The sequence below is a fragment of the Prionailurus viverrinus genome, chromosome D1 (assembly GCF_022837055.1).
Source record: "Prionailurus viverrinus isolate Anna chromosome D1, UM_Priviv_1.0, whole genome shotgun sequence".
NCBI lineage: Eukaryota > Metazoa > Chordata > Mammalia > Carnivora > Felidae > Prionailurus > Prionailurus viverrinus.
Genome location: NC_062570.1, coordinates 11,527,760 through 11,549,500, shown reverse-complemented (window position 1 = coordinate 11,549,500; position 21,741 = coordinate 11,527,760). Strand labels below are relative to the sequence as shown.

Sequence of the window (21,741 nt, the reverse complement as noted above, 5' to 3'; positions counted from 1 at the left end):
GTAGCTACTGAGTGGAAGTTGACATTCAGAGCCAGGTCCGCTAGGAGAAGAAGTGGGCACGGAGCAGTAGGAGGGTAGCCCTTTAAGAATACAGGGGGACATAGGGGAATAGAATTGTGGTCTGGAAGAGTGTACATGGGATGGAATCTGCATCCTGATTAGGACATGGACCCCAAAGATGTCACAGGAAGGCTTGTGACTTGCTTTGGCTGGAACAGGGCAGGGCACAACTGAACTTACTGCCTCTTGGGCAGCTCTGCTTGCCCCTGACAAGAATGACAAGAAGGAATGTCCCACGGGGAAGCTTGGAGGGTGATGGAGGACATTATTGTCAGGGAGGTCGGGAGATCTTCTGGGTGGGTGAGAATGGAGATTGGGAGGGTGAAAAGCCCGCTGGCCTTGAGAAAGGTCGACTCGGCCCCACATTTCTGCCCTTCAGCACCATCTGCTGAGGCCACCGGAGGAAGTACCAGGGTCAAATGGCCTGAACCAGTCAGGGAAATTCCCCCTGGCCCAGGGAGAGCAAGAAACCAGAAGCTGCCAAGCTGTGGGTTCAAGCAACCCTGAGACTTCTGAAGAATCTGGCAAAATAAATATATGCACCTACTCATAGCAACTGGAGTCATTAGACTGGCTTGTGCCTCTCCCTTTATCTTGCTCACAAGGGCCGGGACGAAAGCCCAACACAAAGTCATAAGGGGAGAGGACTTTCCTGAGACTAAGGTCATAGAAGCAAAGAACTTCTAGATCCCTCATTAAGTGGGTTGATGCTTAGGGAGTTGGAAAGGGGCAAAGGAGATCTGGAAGCTGCTTATTTCTTTCTAGAGGTCTGAGTGCAGAAATCCCTGGGGCCAGCCTGGCTTGGAAGTCTGCAACCAGCAGGTAGAGAGGAGAGAGCTGGAGGGAGAGCGCCACCTTCAACTGCCTGCTCCTACCGTGAATGGGAATGAACAAGATGGGTATGGCGAAGGAGCAGGAAGTATGCTCTAGCCACAAGAATTTTGCCCCAAGATGCTGAGAGTCATTTCTATTGCCTTCTATCAATGTATTTTATTTTGGTAGATGGGGGACAGAAATTCTCTGGACTTGGCGTTATTATATGAAAAGTGTGTATGAGTGTGTGTGTGTGTGTGTGTGTGTGTGTGTGTGTTAGGGGGCCTAAAAATTTTCAGCCTACCACCCCCAGACCAGCGAGCTGATCGAGCAGTTCTGCAATCCTCTGGAAGATGCTGAAATCCAACGTGAGCCTTTCCCCAAACCAGAATGACAAGCTCTTTGCATACAGGGAAGTTCCCCAGTCTGTCCCCATTCTCCACCCTGCAGACATGTCACAGGACACCTGGACAGGTTCTGGCAGGCTCCGAACTCTGTGAGCCTATGTACTGAGGTGAGGGCCAGGCTGGTCAAGATGAAGGAATGTATGTCGGAAGCTGGAACACCCAGCCCAGGAAGCTAGGCTGTCCCAAAAAGGAAGGGATAGAATCCAGCAGTGGGGGCAGGGGTTAAATGCAAGAACTCGTGAGTCACTTAGACCTGCGTTCAAAACCTGGCTTTTTCCCCATCGCTTACCGGACACTGGCCGTTGGTCAACATTACCAACTCTCTGTGGGTTTCTCCGTCTGTGAAATAGGATGATAATACCTACTTCAAAAGGTCACAGTAAGGATTAACCTTTAAAAACACACCTAAGTGAACACCTGTAGGCAAAAAACAATAATAACAAAACAACAAAACAAAACAAAAAAAATCAAACCCAACGCCAAATCCCAAACCTCACACATTATCCAAAAATTAACTTAGAGTGAATCGTGGACTTAACTCTAAAATGTATAACTATAACATTTTCAGAAAAAAAAAATAGATGAAAATCTTCTGGACCTAGGGCTAGGCAGAGAGTTATTAGCCTGAACACCAAAAGCACAATCCATGAAGGAAATGTTGATAAATTGGATTTACACAAAATTAAACACTTTCACTCTGTGAAAGATCCTGTGAAGAGGGTGAAAAGTCAAGGTATGGGAGAGAAAACAAACCAGACATTTGACAAAGTGGTAGCTTTCTAGAATGCGTAAAGAATGACCCCCCTCCCAAACTCAACAGAAATAAAATGACAAGCTATAGATTTAAAAATGAAGGAAAGACATGAACAGACACTTCACCGAAGAGGATAAACAGGTGGCAAATACGTGCATGGAAAGATGTTAGCCTTAAGGAAATGCCAACTGAAACCACAATGAGATATCACTGCACACCCATGAGATTGGCTAATTTATTTTTATTAGAGATAGAGATAGGGAGAGAGAGAGACCCTGGGATCATGACCTGAGCTGAGTCAAGAGTTGGGCATTCAACCAACTGGACCACCCAAGAGCCCCAATTTATTTTTATTTTTTATTTTTCTTTTCTTTTTTTTTTTGTTTTCCTTTACTTATTTATATTTTCATTTACATCCAAGATAGTTAGCATATAGTGTAATAATGATTTCAGGAGTAGATTCCTTAATGGCCCTTACCCATTTAGCCCAACCCCCGCCCACAACCCCTCCAGTAACCCTCTGCTTGTTCTCCATAGTTAAGAGTCTCTTATGTTTTGGCCCCCTCCCTGTTTTTATATTATTTTTGCTTCCCTTCCCTTGTGTTCATCTGTTCTGTGTCTTAAAATCCTCATACGAGTGAAGTCATATAATATTTGTCTTTCTCTGACTGACTAATTTCGTTTAGCATAATACCCACTAGTTCCATCCACATACTTGCAAATGGCAAGATTTCATTCTTTTTGATTGCCAAATAGTACACCATTGTGTGTGTGTGCATGTGTGTGTATACATATATACATATACACATATGTACATATATATATACATATATACATATACATATATATATGTACACACACACACACACACAGCATCTTCTTTATCCATTCATCTGTCAATGGACATTTGAGCTCTTTCCATACTTTGCTATTGCCAATAGTGCTGCTATAAACATTGGGGTCCATGTGTCCCTTCGAAACAGCACACCTGTATCCCTTGGATAAATACCTAGTAGTGCAATTGCTGGGTCATAGGGTAGTTCTATTTTTAATTTTTTGAGGAACCTCCATACTGTTTTCCAGAGTGGCTGCACCAGTTTGCATTCCCACCAGCAGTGCCAGAGAGATCCTCTTTCTCCACATCCTTGCCAACATCTGTTGTTGCATGAGTTGTTGATGTTAGTCATTCTGACAGGTGTGAGGTGGTATCTCATTGTGGTTTTGATTTGTATTTCCCTGATGATGAGTGATGTTGAGCATATTTTCATGTGTCACTTGGCCATCTGGATGTCTTCTTTGGAGAAGTGTCTATTCATGTCTTTTGCCTATTTCTTCACTGGATTCTTTGGTTTTTGGGTGTTGAGTTTTATAAGTTCCTTATAGATTTTGGATACTAACCCTTTATCTGATATGTTGTTTGCAAATATCTTCTCCCATTCTGTCGGTTGCCTTTTAGTTTTGCTGATTGTTTCCTTTGCTGTGCAGAAGCTTTTTATTTTGATGAGTTCTCAATAGTTCATTTTTGCTTTTGTTTCCCTTGCCTCTGAAGATGTGTTGAGTAAGAAGTTGCTGCAATCAAGATCTTCTGGGACCCCTATGATTCTGATGTTGTTCCTTTTTAGTGAGTCACTGATTTCTCTAATTCTTAAATTGTGCTCTTTTGCCTTAGTCTCTCTCTTCTTTCCTGCTTCATTTTTCTCCTTAAGTTTGTCCTCTATATCGCTGATTCTCTGCTCTGCCTCATCCATCTTTGCCGCCATGGCATCCATTCTAGATTGCAGCTCAGTTACAGTATTTTTTATTTCATCTTGACTAGCTTTTACTTCTTTTATCTCTACAGAAAGAGATTCTAATCTATTTTTGACTCCAGCTAGTATTCTGATTATCGGGATTCTAAATTCTGGTTCAGAGATCTTGCTTGTATCTGTGGTGGTTAAGTCCCTGGCTGTCATTTCTTTTTGCTCTTTCTTTTGGGGTGAATTCCTTCATTTCATCATTTTCAAGGGAGAAAAGGAATTAATGAGGTAAAAAAAGAAATCAAAATAAAAAGTTAAATTAAAAAATTAAAATTAAAAAATTAAAAACAACACACACACAAAAGTCAAATAAATGATGCTAGATCCTAGGTGTGTTTTGGTCTGGGTGTTGAAAGGGGCTTGATAGATTAGAGAAAAAAGGGGAAAGAAAAAAAAGGAAATCGTTTGAAATTTTGAAAAAATGAATACACAATACACTGAAATAGAATAAAATGAAATGATGGAAGTAAAATAGAATTTTAAAAAATTACACAAAAGTAAAATATATAGTATAAAAAAGTAAAGAGAAGTATTTTTAATAAAAATTGAAAATAAAAATAAATTTTTTCTCTTTCTGTATTAAAAAATTAGAAACAAAATGAAAAAGAGAAAAAAAAAAGAAAACTGGAAAGATGGACCAGTGAACAGACTGAAATACGATTGAAATTTCTTCGTTTTCCCCTAGACGTCAAACTAGGAAGCGATTTATAGTCCATAAACTAAGCAGGCTGAAAGACTTGTGTTCCTGAAGAGGGAGGTTGGCCCAGTTGGGCGGGGCTTAGTGTAACGGCTCCGTTCTCCACTAGATGGCGCTGCTTAGCTCACTGAGTCGGATTGTTGTGGTGCTTGTAGGTATGTATGCGCATGCGCGGAAGCGGTTAAATGGCGTCACCCAGCCGCCCGGTCTGTAGTATCTGAATTCTGTTCTCCCCAATCAGCAATTGCACATCCATCCTTTGTCTCCGGCTTCCATTCACTCCCTGTTTTTACACTGTCTGTGACCAAGCGCCAGGCAGCACTTCCCTCCTGAGTTCCGTCTCAGATGCGGCTGTTTTTCCCGACCCCTCACTTCTGAGGGACTGCGGCTTTGACCCGCTCTGCTCCTCAGCTGGAGGGTCTCACCGAGCACTGGCCGGGTGCCGGCGGCACCCAGGATCGTTCACAGGACCGGGCTGCTGCCGATGCCCAGAGACTGCAGCTGGGTGCCGGCCCGCCCTAGAAAATGTTCCCGGGATCGTGTAGCAGCAGCGTTTCTGGGATTTACGGGATTTACGAAAACCACAACACACACCTGGCGCCAGGCTTCACCCTTAACAACCTCGTTCCAGCGCCAGCGAACGTGGTGGTTCTCCCGGGTACGCTGGGGCCTTGCCTTTGGGGGACCCACACAGCCTCTACCCGATGTCCTCCCAGCAGGGGAACTGCCTCCCTCCGTGTGGCCCGAAGAACCCTGGACTCCGCTCTGCTCCTGGGGATTCGTCCTTCCCACCAGAGCACCACCAGGTATGGAGCCGCGCCGTTTCAGCCTCTGCGCTCCCTGTTTTTAGTCCTAATGGAGTCCCTGCGGCTGCTTCCACTTTTCCGCTTTCTCTCCAGCTGCTTTTGTGGGGGTGCTTTTCCGTATACTGCTCTCCCCCCTGCCAGTCTCCGTCCTTTCTCTGCAAACAGAAACAGCTCCCTGCCCTCTGCGACTTCTGTTCTCCCCCAGTTCAACTGTCCGCGCTGTGTACCTGCTGGGTTCTGTGGTTCAGGTTGTGCAGATTGTTGTGTCCTTCCTCAAATCAGTTTTCTAGGTGTGCAGGATCGTTTAGTGTTGATCTGATTGTATTTCATGGATATGAGACACAAAAATCACTTCCATGCTATTCCACTATCTTGGCTCCTCACCCCCAATTTTTTAAAAAAGTGACACTACCAAATGCTGGTGAGGATACAGAGAAACTGGGCCATTCATATTTTGGAGGTGGGAATGGAAAATGGCACAGCCACTTTAGAAAGCAGTTTGGCATTGTTTTATAAAACTGAACATACAACTTAGCATACAACCTAGCAATGGCGTTCTTGGGCATCCATCCCAGAGGAATGAAAACATGTTCCCACAAAAACCATAACATGAATATTTATAGCAGATTTATTTGTCATAGCTAGAACTTGGAAACAGCCTGGATGTCCTTTAGCAAGCGAATGTTAAGCTGTGGTGTATGTATCACTACCATGGAGTGGGGAGGCTAGAAAGGGAGCAGGACCACTCAATGCCAATTACAGGAAGAATTGTCAACTGCAGACCCCAAAAGGAGGATCACCCACAGGAAAGAATCATCCATTACAGGTCCCAATAGGGAAAAGATGGACACTGCATCTCCTAAAACAAATGGACCATCCCAGCAGCTCAGCCAATGAGAGGCCGTCATCACCCTGTCTTGCTTTCCTCCAGTGGACTTTCATTCAAAACAACCCTTCCCAACCTCTTCCTTCTTCTCCATAAATAGTGTTTCCCTCCTTTGTTTGTTGGAGTTGCCTATGACTTTGCAAGTCTTGAATTGTAATTCTCTGCTATACTCAGTTAAACCCATTTTTTGCTGGTAAAATCACTGACGTTTATTTTTAAGGTTAGTGTTAAACTACGGAACACTCCTCAGCAATCAAAGGATGCAATTCTCGATTCACATAACTACTTGGATGACTCTCCCAAGAAAAAAGCCAGTCTCAAAAGGTTACATATTATACGAGTCCACTTAGATTGCAATCTCGGAAGGGCAAGTTTACAGAGCTAAAGGACAGATTTGTGGTGGTCAGAAGTGGAGGGCGGGCTGGTTGTGGCCATCTAGGGCAGCACAAGGACTCCTTTAAGGAATCCGTTCTAGAGCTTGATGGTGGGCACATGAATTTACACATTTGATAAAATGTGTAGAATGAAACACACACACACACACACACACACACACACACACGAGTGCCTGTAAAACTGGGGAAATGAGAATAAGGTTCACAGATGGTATCACTGTCAATTTCCAAATTGTGATAGTAAGCTGTAGTTACATAAAACGTTACTTACTACTGGGGGAAACTCGGAAAAGGGTATCGGGATCTCAACATTACATGTTACAATTGCATGCTTACCTGTAACTATTTCAAAATAAAAAGTTAAAAAAATTTTTTTTAAATTTACTTATTTATTTTGAGAGAGAGAGAGCAAGCGGGGTAGGGGCAGAGAGAGAGAATCCCAAGCAGGTTCTGTACTACCCAATGTGGGGCTCAAACCCACCAACAGTGAGATCATGACTTGAGCCGAAGTCAAGAGCTAGACACTTAACCAACTGAGCCACCCAGGTGCCCCAAAACAAAAAGCTTTTAAAATGCATGTAAAGACCTCTTCCTTCCCTCCTCCTAATTCTCAGTCTCCTTTTTCTCCTGCTTCTTCCCCAGCCCCCTTCTCTTCCCTCCCCCTCCCCCATCTTTCTTCTCCTCCCCCCCATCCCCCTGCTTCTCCTTGTTCTTTATTTCCAGGCAATATTATATTCTCAGAAGCAAAATCTTTCCAAAACAGGAGAAAGGGACTAATCCAACATTTACCACTGAAAGCCTGGCCCCCACGGCCATGTAGAAACCCTAAGGAGGGAGAGAAAAGGCCACTGTGTTTCCATGCCTTTGGCAGGAGAGGATCATGGGAGGAAGCCGACCAGTTCTGTCTAAGACTTGTGGACCAAGAAGAAGCGGCTGTGAAGGGAGAGGGCAAGAACTTCCTTTAGTGAGGACCAGAGAGGGAAAATACGCCCCCAGGCGTCAAACTTGAGAATTGTCAGGGCCCTGTTGTTTATCAGGACAGCCAGCCGCCTCCTCCTGAGCTAGAGGGCTGGGCTGGGAGCAGCCCCCCCACCCCAAGCAGCTTTCTCAGTGTGGGCACCGGGGAGCTCAGCACACTCCCCCCAGCTGTGTAGGAAAAGGAAAGGCCAAAGACCAGACTGATTTCATGTTCCTTGTATTTTGTTTGTTTGTTTTTTCTATTTTCCCTACTACTTAGTAAAGTGTTTCCTTTCTTTTTGTCTGGGGGTGGGGAACTGTCACACTACTTGGCGCACACTGAAAGGAACCAAGAAAAAAGTTGGTTCATCATCTGCTTTAGGTAGTTGTGAAGAATGCAACTTTTAAAAGTAAAAAAAAAAAAAAAAAAAAAAAAAAAAAAAAAAAAAATCCAACCCAAATAGACCGAGCTCCTGGACAGGAACTGCGGTCTGTCTCCTCAGAGCTGGGCATGTGGTTGAGAGCTCATGAAATAGCTGAGGGATGGATGGGTGGACGGATGGACGATGGACGGATGGACAAACTGAATGAATGAATGAGTGAAGGTGAAACTCAGGCTGACTTTCAGCACTTCCTCCCGCCTCTCTCCAGGGTCTTCTCTAGTCCCAGTGAGCTTCTCCATCCCTTACAGTTTCCACATTGGCCCACAGTCTGTGGCCAGGATGCTAAGAGCTATAGGCAGTCAAACTTCTGGACGTAAGTGTCTGTGACCGTCCATGGACTCCTTTTTCCTGGGGGAAATCCCTCAGAGATTCCCGTCCCCACTGCTCTCCTCCCATCAGATCCTTATGATCATTTACTATGCTCTGTGCATGTATTTTTTTTTTAATTTTTTTTTTCTCAACGTTTTTTATTTATTTTTGGGACAGAGAGAGACAAAGCATGAACGGGGGAGGGGCAGAGAGAGAGGGAGACACAGAATCGGAAACAGGCTCCAGGCTCCGAGCCATCAGCCCAGAGCCTGACGCGGGGCTCGAACTCACGGACCGCGAGATCGTGACCTGGCTGAAGTCGGACGCTTAACCGACTGCGCCACCCAGGCGCCCCTGCTCTATGCATGTTTTTATAAATACAGTGGGTTTTTTTTTTTTTTTTCTGGCAAAGGCTTTTCTGATGAATGAGAAGAAATTGATGGTGAGGCGTTTAGGGACCAAAACAACGATAAGACTTGTCATTTGCTGAGTCTTAGCTTTGTGCCCATTCCATCCTCAGTGAGCAGCCTGCATTACCGCCTCTAATCGATCCCCTGAGGTAAGTGCTATTATTATTCCTATTTTTGCAAGTGTAGAGGAGCTCTGTAACTTGCCTACGGTCACGCAGTAGGTAATTAGACGCCCCAGGACTTGAATCTGGCTTGCCCCTTGCCAAGGCAAATGCTCTTAGCACTGTAACAGGCCTGAAGAGTTTTGATAAAATCAAACATGGACCTAAGACTTAAGTCAGCAGTGGGTGTTCAGTGACACGCCCCATCCTCCATCAACCTCTCAGGTGAATGAATGTGAGGGTAGGTGGGCTGGTACTGAAGACTGAGCTTTGAGTAATATCATACTGTCAGGACTTTGCCTGAGGCTAAGAGATATCTTTGGAAGCTGCGCCTGTAGAAAGGTCTGTATTAACTCAATCAATTTCAGCGTCTGGAGAAACTTATAGATTATTTAGTCACAGTGGAAATGAATCTTTGTCTCTGCCTTTTTTTTTTTTTTTTTTTTTTTTTGGCTGGAAAGAAAACAATGTGTCCCTAGGATGGTCAAAAGACTTTTCCACCAGTAAAAGGGGACTGTGCATGTGCTGGTAAATTTGCATTTGAATATGGAACCTCAGAGCATAAGGTGCCACACACAGATGGAGTCTCTGGCTGAGAAAGGGGAGCCTTCCTCCAGCTCTGAGGTATCCTGTCTTTCCTGGAAGAGTCACACAGGGATGTCCCAGAAGGAAAGGAGTGATGGGTGGTCCTGGGAGCACGCAGGCAGGAGCAATTTGGAGCAGAGGTGAGTTATCAAGGACGAGAACTGAAGCATCGCCCCCTTGCCAGGCATCCAGTGGCACGGGTGTGGAGTGCGAGGGCTGGCTTTTCACAGAAACAAAGATGACACTGAATGATGTGGAAGCAGGTGACCAAAGGAGTTTGAGTCTTTTTGACTTCAAACACAAGCGTAAAAGGCCCCCACTATGTGGCCTTGTGAGGGAGAACGTGGTCTGGAAGCAGAGAAGAGATAAGGGCCTAATGGAGCTGTCTTAGGGCAGCCCAGCCCAGTGAAGGAGGGAATCAGCACACATTTTCCTGCCCCAGCCCTTGGTGTAGTCTGAATTTCTTCATTTCTTGCCATCTTCTCTCCCCACTCAACCTATGCCCACCCCCTCCATGCCCTTCCATCTTAGGAAGGGGACAGCTCAGATAGCACCCCTTCCAGGGAGGAGCCTCTGACCCCTGTGGCCCTTGCTGGGCTAAAAGCACTAGCTCTATATTGCACACATCACATTAGGCCCAATGACACATGATTATCTGTGTGTCCACCCCATTTCTCTTGACCTGATCCCCCACCCTTGAGAGAAGAAACCGTGTCTGTCTTCTGTGTGTGCCCAGCACTTACTCCAGTGCCTGGCACATGGTGGGCACTTAACAAATGGAAGCTGGTGTTCATTGTAGTATTTTACCCCAAACCATTACCACAGGTAGGAGGTGGAGGCAGGCATGGAGTTTAAAATGGGAGTGGGTGGGCATAACCAGACTTCACCCCAAACTGGCCCTGCTGTGAGTCTCCTAATGCCTTGCCCTGCTAAATTTTATCATTCAAACAAGTGTTTTGTTTTGTTTTGTTTTGTTTTGTTTTTTTACATTTATTTATTTTTGAGAGAGAGTGAGACAAAGTGAGAGCGGGGGAGGGGCAGAGAGAGAGGGAGACACAGGATCAGAAGCAGGCTCCAGGCTCTGAGCTGTCAGCACAGAGCCCGATGTGGGGCTTGAACCCACAGACTGTGAGATCATGACCTGAGCCGAAGTTGGACGCTCAACCGACTGAGCCACCCAGGCACCCCTCAAACAAGTGTTTACTGAGCACCTATTATGTGTTGGCACTTTTCTAAGTACTTGGTCACATTAGTGAACAGAACTAACAGAAACCATGGAGTTCACGTTTTGGTGGGCAGAAATGTGGTGTGCAAGTAGTAAACAGTACATCCTGATAAATGATATAGGATGCTAGAATGGTACATGTCTATTAAGATCTTACATTGTGGAAAGAAAGGAGCTGGGGAAAATAGGGCAGGACCACTCAACATTTAAACAGGTACTTTCTGGGTAAGTAGAACTTAGGCAGGATAAAAGGGACAAGGGGACAGATAAGGGCTCCTTTGGTAATAGCAACAACTCAAACTGGCTGAAGCAAAGGGGGGTTTGTTATTTCAAGTAACTGGGAAGCCCTGATAGCCTTGGGCACACAGGATCTAGGGGCTCAAACAATGGTGTCAGGGCTCTCAACTGCTTGGTTCTGCTCTCCTCTGTTGACTCCGTTCTCTGAGAAGCCCAGCTCAAGGATCATAAAATCACCAGTACCCCTCCAAACTCATCTCCTACTATCTGAGCAACATCAGCAGAAAAAAAGAGAGCTCTTTCCTTTCCTTTGCTCTGGCCCAAGTCCGGGCTGAGCTCTGACTGGCACTCCTCAGGTCACATGACCATCTCTGAACCAACTGCTGTGATGAGAGGGACATGCTATGCTGTGATTGGCAGGTCCTGGATTCTGTGTTCATCTCTGGAACCAGAGTTAGAATCAGCTCCACCTGCATCCTGTGCTTAAGCATGGCAGAGGAATGGTTCCCCGGGGGGAAATCGAGCTGTCATTACCAGCACAGAGGGAATGGGTACCGGGCTAGAGAATATCAATTGTCCGGTCTACAGAGAGATGGCAAGTCAGAGGCTGGGACCCAGAGAGGTCAGCTGATGAGTCCCGGGTCATAAACCTGGCTAGGGCAAGGCTGGCACTCCAGCTGTTGATCCATGCTGGTTTCAGAGTGCCTTCAGAAAGAAGCCAGTGGGGCCTCACCTTTCCTAGACTCCTGCTCAACAAGTGACATTTCTCCACTCCTGCAGATAGTGATTTTATTTTCTCAATGACCCTGGTAATAGCAGCACATAGCCCAGTGATTTAAAAAGTTCTTATTTCAAAAATGCCATTTCTGCTTCAATTCCTGACCAGAATTTTATTTTGATTCTACTTGTTCTGAGAAGTCGATATACATATGTGTGTGTGTGTGTGTGTGTGTGTGTGTGTGTGTGTATTTTTTAATGTTCAAGGGAGGAGGGCATTGCCAGCAAACATCTGGGGGAAAGATGAGAACAGGCTTAGCTCTACTTCTCAGACAGTAACTTGTGCTCAGGGTGTGGGCCCCGGGGGTAGGGGGGGGGTGGTGGCTGTCCACCCCTTCTGCTGATTGTGTAAATTGGGCACACCAAATTTCTCCTGACATATTTCCAAAATGCCCTGGGGGAAAAAAGTCACAGCTGAGTCAGGCACAAACACTGACCTAGAAATACAGACCACATAGGAGAGGGTCTGCTTCATCCGGCGCAATCCCTCCCTTTATAAACTACTATAATACTGGTCACAGACCAAGAGAAGTCTGAAGACTTCTAGATGCTTCCTTTTGCTTGAAGGACACCAGGAACCCTGCCATACCTCGATTTTGGAGTGATAATCCATGTAATCCAAGGGCTGGGGTTTTGAGAACCCTCAGCAGATGTTGGCAGGTGCGTGGATCAGGGGCCAAGACCACATTAGCGCAAAGAGGAGGTCTCTGCTGTGTCTCATTTTTTTTTCACCCTCATAATGTTCTGCTATCATTATGGTAGAAATTGTGAGGAGAGGTTATTCAGTTCACTCCAAGGCATTTTATGCTATCTAGCACAGTACTTGGCACATAGTAGGTGCTTGATAAATATTTATTGAATGAATGAGGAGTTTTTCAGGGTCAAGTTGCCATTTAAGTGACCTTGGCTGAGGAACTGCTTAATGCAACAACATGCTCTGAGCTCCCCCGTGTTGAGGATCCCTCAGTCCATCTGGAAACCCAAGCAGGGTCACAGAGAAGGCACGCTGGCCTCAGCACACCGCCATCCCACGCCTCTGGTAATGTGCCACACCAGATCGGCTGGGAAGGTAATCCTTTGCAATGGGGAGACTTAAGCTGTTATCTAACTGACCGCTGATGGATTAGCAGGGCTTTCAGATAAAACCCTAAAGGGGTTAGGGTTTCACTTTCCCCTTCACGCTCAGGGAGTGAGTGAGGAGTGGCCACTTCCCTGGCCTGCGGCTTAGGCCAGAAAATCAATGAGAGGAGAGACAGGGATGGGCAGTGGGCAGTGAGGCTCAAGGGTAAGGCTGGATTCGGGCCCCGGCTCCGCCATGATGTCCCCAGGAAATTCCGGGCGACACATCAAGTCTCTGAGTTTCTCTTTCCTTGGCCTCAAATGGAAAGTAATGATGGCTACTCGAGAGAGGTGTTGTTCACATGAACTGAGTGCAAGGCATGCGAGCCCTTTGAAGAAGTTAAAAGTACTTCCCTGTGGGAGGCTGCTATCATGCCATAAGAGACAGACTGCAGGCTGAGGGCACTGCCCAAAACCCCAGGATAGTCTGGGTGGGACCGTGAGTGAGGTTTTGGCCTAGGTTTGCTCAGCACCAGTGTAGAGGGGACCGTCCTATTCCACATCCTATAGCTACTGTGAGGGAGAATTGTGGTAGCGGTCACATTCTGAGGAGCAGGGGACCCAGGGGCCTGGGAGCCAGACAGGGTAATGCCTTCACTGAGAAGGAAGCCACTGTCACTCTAGTGACTCATCCATGTGCTTTTGAAGACAGGGCCAAGCACAAAGTTAAGGCATGCCCTCCTTAGAGTAAGCTTGATGAACACCTTTTGCACATACCTGTCATTTGTGTCCATGAAGCTTTTCACAGAAAAAATCTTCCAGGTCCTCCAACTAGACTTTATTCATTTTTTTAAATGTTTCATTAATCTTTGAGAGAGTGAGAGCGAGAATGAGAGAGAGAGCATGAGCAGAGGAGGGACAGAGAGAGAGGGAGACACAGAATCCGAAGCGGGCTCCAGGCTCTGAGCTCTCAGCACAGAGCCCGACGTGGGGCTCGAACCCACGAACTATGAGATCGTGACCTGAGCTGAAGTCAGATGCTTAACCGACTGAGCCACCCAGGCACCCCTAGACTTTAAATTCTAATTCTAGAGGGAAAAACACAAAGACAGAAAATAATTTCACAGGAATGAAGTTCAGGAAAACCTTGGATTGGGAGTAACTTGTTCTGCGAGTGTTCTACAAGACGAGCAAACATTTCTAATGAATTCTAACTTGATAAACGAGCGATGTCTTACAAGTAGTATGTGACCCTGAGCATCACATGATCACAACTGAGCCAATGGTTCTTGAAATCTGCTTTGGTATACAAGTACTTTGGATTTCAAGTGTGTTTCCAGAACAGATTGCACTTGCAAAGTGAGGTTTTCCTGTATTTAAAAGTGTAGCACAGCCATGAAAGACTGAGAGAAAGGCTAGCCTCGTGGGCTGGAGAGGGCATCATGTGGAGTAGGGGGGTTGCCTGCCTGGGGAACCTTGTGCAGATCATGGACCAGCTGCTTGACCCCTAAGTGTTCTCATCTGTAAAGGGAGAGTCATAAGAGTACTCATCTCATTAGGCAGGACATGAAACCTAGTGAGTACTTAACAAAAAGTACCTGCTAGTTTTATGATGTTGGGGCTTTGAGGACAGGTAGGGTTTAAAAACAGGGAAGGAGAAGGTGTTTTAAATGAGGGTCGGCAGGAGCAAGAGGATAGAAATGAGCAGGATGTACACAGACAAATATTGGGGAGCTGGCCTAAGGGGACAGAGCACGTTGTGGGGGACCACCATTCAAGTGTGCCCTTGGCTTCATGAGGTGATGAGCCCCATAAGATCAGCCAGAATATGACTCCCAAACCAGGCTGACTTAAGGCTCAGCGAGATCACACTGAACGGGCCCTGGGTGATTTTATCAATATTATTTATAGGAACAATTAATTTGGGGGGTAATAATAGATATGCTTGTTTTAAATTATACCTAGGGCACCTGGGTGGCTCAGTTGGTTAAGCGTCCAACTTTGGCTAAGGTCATGGTCTTGCAGTTCATGAGTTTGAGCCCCGTGTCAGGATCTGCGCTGACAGCTCGGAGCCTGGAGTCGGCTTCGGATCTGTGTCTCCCTCTCTCTGCCCCTCCTCCACTTGCACTGTGTCTCTCTCTCAAAAATAAATAAACAGTAAAAAAAAATACACCTAAAACTTATGAATCATAGCTCTTACTTACATGCAGTGTTAGGAGTGCATATAAATCCTACAGTAGTTCAAGTAAGAGAAGATGTGTGCTTTATGAGCAAAACTTTAGAAAATTTAGAAAGTGCTCAAAAAAAAAAAGCGTTGTGTTCTTACCATCCCCACTCACATACGCACACCCCCTCACACCCCACACACAAACACACACCCCAGCAGAGGAGTTTGCCCTTGATCCTGTAGGCAGTTGTGGGAAGGTGCCTGAGAGGGGTACATCACAATGAAAGTGGTGTTTAAGAGGATTATTTGGGCTGCAGTGTGCAGGAGGCTCAGAGGACAAAGCAGGGACAAGGGAACAAGCATGCCTGTCTTTCTGACCCCTGTTCCCCCAGAAATTGAGGATGCATTGCTGGGTTACCATCTCTGCGTAGCTCAGTCCCTCAGGCTCTCTCTTGCCTGCCTCTGCCCCCACCTTGACTCTCTCCACCCATCCTCACCAGCTTGGCCCTCCACTTCTGCAGGCCGGCCACTCCACACCCTGGGGAATGGTTCTCTATCTTCCTCCTTTGGACAGAGTCACATACCAGCACTTCTGACCCTGATAAGAATCCTCATACTTAACTCTGCAAAACAGCGCTTAGGGATGGCCAGGCCCGGGGTGCCTATGGAAGCAACCGATTCAGTATAAGGATCACACGGTGGCTACTATTTCCTGTGGGCTTACTGTGTGCCCAGCCCAATGCTGAGAGCCTTCTGGAAATTGTCTCATTGAATCCTTACTTCACAACCTCCTGCACCTTCTATGAACAAGGCAATTGAGGGGCTCAGTGACGCACTGGGCCGTGAGCCCAGCATTTAGACATCCAGACCCCGAATGGGCACTCTGGCCCCTGTGCAGAACTGCTTCCCCACATCTCCTGTGAGACCCTGCCCTTCTCTGCACCCTTGGCTCAGAGGTTCTCATGCGTAGAGGACAACTCAGCCTCCTGGAGTCTTGATTTCCTTACTTGTAAATGATGGACTGTGTGGATGGACACTTTTGAGCAGTGAATTATATTTAGCTGGTGAAATCAGATGAATTCCAATTAAGCAGACACTGGACTAGATGGTCCCTGAGTTATTCTCAGCTTGAACATTCTGGAAACCTTTGTCCTCATCACCCATTCAGTATTTGTCATGATCTTGAGTGCCTTTGATCCGGCCTAAGTCCCCACTGCATGTGAAGTAACCCATTTGTATGTGGAAACTCGTGTCTCCGCAGCAGAGTCAATGTGCGTGTGTGCGTGTGCGTGGTGGACGTGGGGCTCGAGGGGCGGGTGAGGGATCTAAATGAGCAGATGGAACGGCTGAAGAAGAAAAGCACAAATGGGGAGACAGACGTGGGGCAGGGCCGCGATGCTCTGGCTGAGCTGATCGGGCACATCTGGCAGGCAGCCACCCTCACACGGGTCAGCAGCTCCTCTCAACCCACCAGCGGCCAGAGCCCAGCCCAGAACCAGGCTGACCTGAGGCTGGGGTGGCTGGGAGCAGACGGGCAGTCACTGCAGTTGCTGCTCTGCTGGGACCCAAGGGCCCCTCCCTACCCCTGCCAGGGCTGACACAGAACAGCCAGAGAAATCTGATCCTGGCTCAAGGGCAAAATCAGACCGAGGGCAGAATGTGTTCCAGGAGAGCCCATTCTTCATTTTGCCATTAAAACAAAACAAAACAAAACAAAACAAAACAAAACAAAACAAAACCAAAAGCCATATTAAAGTTTATTTATTTTTGAGAAACAGAGCATGAGCAGGGGAGGGGGAGAGAGAGGGAGAGAGAGAACCCCAAGTGTTCCCATTTTGCCATTTTAAAATTGAGATCAAATTAGAAGTCTCATTTATTTATTTATTTATTTATTTTAATTATTAAATTTTTAAAAAATGTATTATTATTTTTTTAATATGAAATTTATTGTCAGATTGGTTTCCAAACAACACCCAGTGCTCATCCCAACAGGTGCCCTCCTCAATGCCCATCACCCACTTTCCCCTACCATCCACCCTCCATCAACTCTCAGTTTATTCCGTGTTTAAGAGTCTCTTATGGTTTGCCTCTCTCCCTCTCTAACTTTTTTTTTTTCCTTCCCCTTCCCCATGGTCTTCTGTTAAGTTTCTCAGGATCCACCTAAGAGTGAAAACATATGGTATCTGTCTTGCTCTGTAGGACTTATTTCACTTAGCATAACACTCTCCAGTTCCATCCATGTTGCTACAAAAGGCCAGATTTCCTTCTTTCTCAGTGCCAAGTAGTATTCCATTGTGTATATAAACCACAATTTCTTTATCCATTCATCAGCTTATGGACATTTAGGCTCTTTCCATAACTTGGCTATTGTTGAAAGTGCTGCTATAAACATTGAGGTACAAGTGCCCCTATGCATCGGCACTCCTGTATCCCTTGGGTAAATTCCTAGCAGTGCTATTGCTGGGTCATAGGGTAGATCTATTTTTAATTTTTTGAGGCACCTCCACACTGTTTTCCAGAGCGGCCGTACCAGTTTGCATTCCTACCAACAGTGCAAGAGGGTTCCCGTTTCTCCACATCCTCACCAGCATCTATAGTTTCCTGATTTGTTCATTTTAGCCACTCTGACAGGTGTGAGGTGGTATCTCAGTGTGGTTTTCTTTTGTGTTTCCCTGATGAGGAGTGACATTGAGCATCTTTTTGTGTGTCTGTTGGCCATCTGGATGTCAAATCTTTGGAAAAGTGTCTATTCATGTCTTCTGCCCATTTCTTCACTGGATTATTTGTTTTTTTGGGTGTGGAGTTTAGTGAGTTCTTTATAGATTTTGGATACTAGCCCTTTGTCTGATACGTCATTTTCTTCTTGAAGCTAGAACAAGCAATCCTAAAATATGTATGGAACCACAAAAGACCCCGAATAGCCAAAGTAATTTTGAAGAAGACCAAAGCAGGAGGCATCACAATCCCAGACTTTAGCCTCCACTACAAAGCTGTCATCATCAAGACAGCATGGTATTGGCACACAGACCAATGGAATAGAATAGAGGCTCCAGAATTGGACCCACAAAAGTATGGCCAACTAATCTTTGACAAAGGAGGAAAGAATATCCAATGGAAAAAAGACAGTCTCTTTAACAAATGGTGCTGGGAGAACTGGACAGCAACATGCAGAAGAATGAAACTAGACCACTTTCTTACACCATTCACAAAAATAAACTCAAAATGGATGAAGGACCTCAATGTGAGACAGGAAACCATCAAAACACTAGAGGAGAAAGCAGGAAAAAACCCTCCCTGACCTCAGCCTCAGCATTTTGTTACTTGACACATCTCCAAAGGCAAGGGAATTAAAAGCAAAAATGAACTATTGGGACCTCTAGATAAAAAGTTTCTGCACTGCAAAGGAAACAGTCAACAAAACTAAAAGGCAAGGGAAGGAATGGGAAAAGATATTTGTAAATAGAAGTCTCATTTAAATAATAATTAAAAAAGTCATCCGGCAGGCTTCAGATCACAGGTGCCAGGCCACAGCAGGACCCCTGGAAACTTCTTGTTGGAGGCGATTGTCAGCTGTTACTCCCTTTCCTGGGCACTCACTGAAGGTGGCGGGGGGGGGGGGGGGTTCTATAGCCTCTGGCAGTATCTTGATGAATGAGCACCATCAATTTTTTTTGTAATCTTTATTTATTTTTGAGGGAGAGAGAGAGACAGAGTGTGAGCAGGGGAGGAGCAGAGAGGGAGACACAGAATCTGAAGGAGGCTCCAGGCCCCGAGCTGTCAGCACAGAACCCAACACAGGGCTTGAACTCACCAACCGTGAGATCATGACCTGAGCTGAAGTCAGACAATGGACTGAGCCACCCAGGCACCCCAGGCTCTCTTGATTCTAAAGTGAGGACAAATACAGGGAGCATCTGTAAGTCATGGGGGCTTTGAAGCCCTTCCCGTTTCAGGGCTCCCAGCCCACTGCTCATGGGGTGCTGCTGGCGTAAATGCAGCCCATCCCCCCTTACCTCCACAGGCAATAAGCACTGTCACACCACCAGTGAGCCCTGTTCATGGCCCCACCCCGCCCAGGCCACCAGACCTTGATGCCTTGGAGGTATTAGAAGGCAGGTCCACAGCTGGGTCTTGGGGGACCCTCATGTTTGCCAGAGGGCACAGGAGAGAGGGAAAGGCAAACACACCTTGCCTGCGTTGAGATGGGCTGCCTAGGAGATGAGTGTATTTTGGTGAGGGTGGGAGGAGGCAGGTAATGAGCTCCTGGTAATTTCTAGCCTAAAAATAGTCACCTGAATAGTCACCATTAAGTACAAGCCTTCTATTTTCCAGTCACCTGTGCCAGGCACTTCAAGGTTGTTAAATTCAAACCCAGGAATGCTGTAAGTAGGGGCTGCTGCTCCCATTTTATAGAGTGGAAACTGAGGCTCAGAGAAACTAGAAGCCTTTCGCCCCAAGCTATGTTCAGTAAGTGGAGGAATGTTTGCCTCTGGAAGGAGTGAAAACCCAGGCTGGAGGGAAATTCTGACTCCCCTACTTACCAGCCATGTGGTTCTCGATAAGAAGTACTTACTGTCTTCATGTCTTAGTTTCTCTACCCATCACATGGAGATGATACCTGCCTCACAGCGTCTCTGTGAGGCTTTGATGGGGCAAGATATTTAGGCACCTATTACAGTGCCTCGCATAGAGCAAATGCTCAGTGCATGGGCATGATTCATTCTCTCATTCTCTCTGTAGGCCTGCAGGTCAATGGCCCGTGAGGACCAAGAGTCCCTCCTCGGGCAAGGCGCCTGGGTGGCTCAGTTGGTTAAGCGTCTGACTTTGGCTCAAGTCATGATCAAATGGTTTGTGAGCTCGAGCCCTGCGTCAGGCTCTGTGCCGACAGTTCAGAGCCCAGAGCCTGCTTCGGATTCTGTGTCTCCCTCTCTCTCTGCCCCTCCCTCATTCGCACTGTCTCTCTGCCTCTCAAAAAATAAGTAAAACAAAATAAAGAGAGAGTCTCTCATATGGGGGAGGAGAGTAAATGTTTTCTTCACCTCCAATGACTCTCTCCTCTTACAGGGCCTTCTGAAGAGCCCCTACTCTAAAGGCCTTTAGAAAACAGGCTCTCCAAGCCAGGAAGTTCTTGTTAACAGATCCTCAGGAAAGTGCCTGCAGAGGCATGTCCTGCCCTTTCCTGCTATTTCCTCCCAACATTTAACCTTAGTCCTGCCTTGCTGACCTCTAGGACCATGGCCGTCACATTGTCTAGGACAGCTGTTTGCCATCTGTTACCTGACATCCCTGTTGTGGCCTCAGGGTGGTCATTCTGTTCCATATTGTTCATGGCCACATTCTCTTTAGGATGGATAATCTCAACCCCTTTGCCCATGGAACCAGCGGTTGGCTTTCCCTGAATAAGCCATGGCCCAGAGAGTGGGAAGGATGGTGGGAGCCGTATTTTCCATGCCTCCTGGGAGCCCGGCATGGTGACGTGTGCTGGGGGTGACAAGGTTAGGGAGGGCTGGCTTGCACTGGAGATGAACACTGGCATGGAAAACATCTCTCTCCATCCTCGAGAGGGGAGAGCTCTTCGGGGGCAGCCAGACCTTCCTCCAAAGCGGGGAACATTACTGCTCTGGCAGGCACTCTGAGGCAGAGAGAATAATATAATCTGATATTTCCCACTCTTTGGGGAAGAGATTACACATATAGTAGCCATTTTCAAGAGCCACGGAGGAGTGCAGCCAGAGGGGGAGGAGGGGCCTGAACTTGGAATCCAAGGAGAGGAGCCTGCTGGTTGTGCAGGCAGACAGTCTTTTCCATTTTTAAAGCTCCACTGCATTCCCTCTGAAAACAGCACGTTTGGCGGCCTCTGACTTTCTTCTCTGGGCTCTGCTTAGTTAGCATCACGCCGACTCCCTTTGCAATCCAGTAGCCTCTTGAAGTGTGTTTGTTTGCCTGATGGGACTGAGTGGACAGGTCCTGGCCTCTCTGCTGCAGCCTGTCACATGCCCCTGGGGATGGTGCTGTGGCCACATCACAGTGCTCTAGTGAGCTCACTCCAGCCCCAGGCAGTGCTCCGATCCCAGCTCTAGGGTCTCAGGGCTATTGATTTCCTTTTGGCCCCTCAAAATGCCAATTCTCTATCATGGTTTCAGGAGCAGAGTTCTTAATTCATGCCAAGGGCTACCTCACTTGTGGAGAATCGTTTCTTGGGTGTGTTGAATAAATACTCTGAGGAGGGGGAGGATTTCCTTTCCTATATGGCCTGGAAAATGTCCAGCTCTGATTCCTTAAGGGACATGGGCTTTACCCTGGCTTGGGGCCCTCAGATTTAATCTAGCTGATGCCACAGTCAGTCCCCTCAACCTCAAGGTCCACCCTGGTAATCTATTTGTGCAGCACTTTGTAATTCCCAAAGTGCCCTTAGCTCCCAAACTTCATTTAGGCTTGACAGCAACATGGGTGATAGGTTGGACAGCTATTAGTCTGGCTTTTCCAGAAGCTGCAAAGCTCAGACAGGTTAAGCGACTTGTCCAGAGTCATGCACCTGCCAGGAAGCGGGGTAGGACCGTAAGTTTTGGGAACTCCAGTCTGAGACTCTCAGCGTTCACTATACCATGAGGGGCCTGCTCTCTACCCTGAGATGGTCACATGACTGTGCTGAGATGCGAAAGAGTCGTGTCACTCACTAGACTCTTCACTTAGGGACTTGGGGTCCAGAGGTGGCCGCTGTAAGGGTGCAGTGCATTTTGGGGATGGGGCGAGAGTGCAGAGTGGGCTCAGGGAACAAATATGTCGATGTTTATGCG

The 21,741-nt window shown here is 46.7% G+C and overlaps 1 long non-coding RNA gene across 1 annotated transcript in view; it reads left to right on the top strand.

Annotated features, from left to right (window-relative positions):
* Positions 1–8,753: 8,753 nt before the first annotated feature.
* Positions 8,754–21,741, top strand: part of LOC125176298 (uncharacterized) — a 39,426-nt gene continuing 26,438 nt past the window's right edge. Inside the window, exon 1 of the long non-coding RNA XR_007156212.1 lies at positions 8,754–8,882. This is a non-coding gene — a long non-coding RNA (uncharacterized LOC125176298). The remainder of the gene's footprint in view (positions 8,883–21,741) is intronic.